At 55.7% G+C, this 917-nt stretch overlaps 1 protein-coding gene across 2 annotated transcripts in view; it reads right to left on the bottom strand.

Annotated features, from left to right (window-relative positions):
• Window positions 1-917, bottom strand: part of gas2l3 (growth arrest-specific 2 like 3) — a 24,704-nt gene that overhangs the window by 14,001 nt on the left and 9,786 nt on the right. Inside the window, exon 1 of one of the 2 annotated variants that reach the window (XM_024294703.2) lies at window positions 703-898. The exons of the other annotated variant lie outside the window; for it this stretch is intronic. The gene's annotated coding sequence lies outside the window, so the exon portion shown is untranslated. Of the gene's footprint in view, window positions 1-702; window positions 899-917 lie in introns of those variants that run through there. 2 annotated transcript variants of the gene reach the window in all.

Below are 917 nucleotides of genomic sequence, written 5' to 3'. Positions count from 1 at the left end.
CCATTTTAAGCTGAATTTTCCTCATAAATGTCCTCCATCTTCAGAAAAATGCCACATAACATGTTAACAATGTCTACCCCCCCTTTCATCAGACTGAATCCTTAAGCATCATTTCCTTTTGTTTGAGTAAACACTCATTTTAATTCTTGATCTTGAAGTAAAAACGTAAATCTTTCCGTTCACAGCATCCAGATGTGAGATCTTTAGACCTGATATCCAGCAGATCCACAGCAGAGCTCAAACTCTGAAGCAGCTTCGTCTCACGGACGGGACAGCCTCGTTTCTGGGGGAGTTAAACTTTCTCACGAGGAAGGGCCCCCCCGACTCCCCGACACAGGATGTGCAGGATTACCCCGACCCTCCACTGTCCCAGAGGGGGCGTGTTCGACGCCGGGGGACCGGGTGGGGGAAGAGAGCAATCACCAGCTCACAGCACAGATCATTTGGTCTCCACAGCTGAGGCAACAGCCCTCCATCATGGTGACACCCCCACCTGCCCCCCCAGCGAGGTGAGAGTCAACAAAAACACTGAACTGGTTCAGGAAGATTTTCAGGTTTGGGGGACAAAACAATTTCCAGCAGTCCTGCAGACGCCCAAACCCAGAAATCTGACCCTGGAAGTGCAACCGGAGCAGCACCGACAGGGGGGGGGGTTAGGCTCCCAACCAAAGATGTGGGGGTCAGCAGGACAGGATGACTCACCTCAGAACAGAAACGCCACAGCGGCGGCGAGGGGCGACTCTGCAGCGCACGGCCCTGAACGTCCGGAGCACATCCTCATCCAGCCCCGCTCTGCCACGAGTGAGCCTGGGGGAGCGGAGCCGGGAATGACAGCGAGGGAGGGGCGGGGGGAGGCGCGAGAGGAGAGCCCTGACTAATGAAGTGGCTCCGCTCCACTGAGCCCAGGCCACCCCCCA

Source organism: Oryzias melastigma, linkage group LG23, assembly GCF_002922805.2.
Source record: "Oryzias melastigma strain HK-1 linkage group LG23, ASM292280v2, whole genome shotgun sequence".
Lineage (NCBI taxonomy): Eukaryota > Metazoa > Chordata > Actinopteri > Beloniformes > Adrianichthyidae > Oryzias > Oryzias melastigma.
Note: the sequence above shows the minus strand (reverse complement) of the source record. Positions and strands in the feature narration are given on the sequence as shown.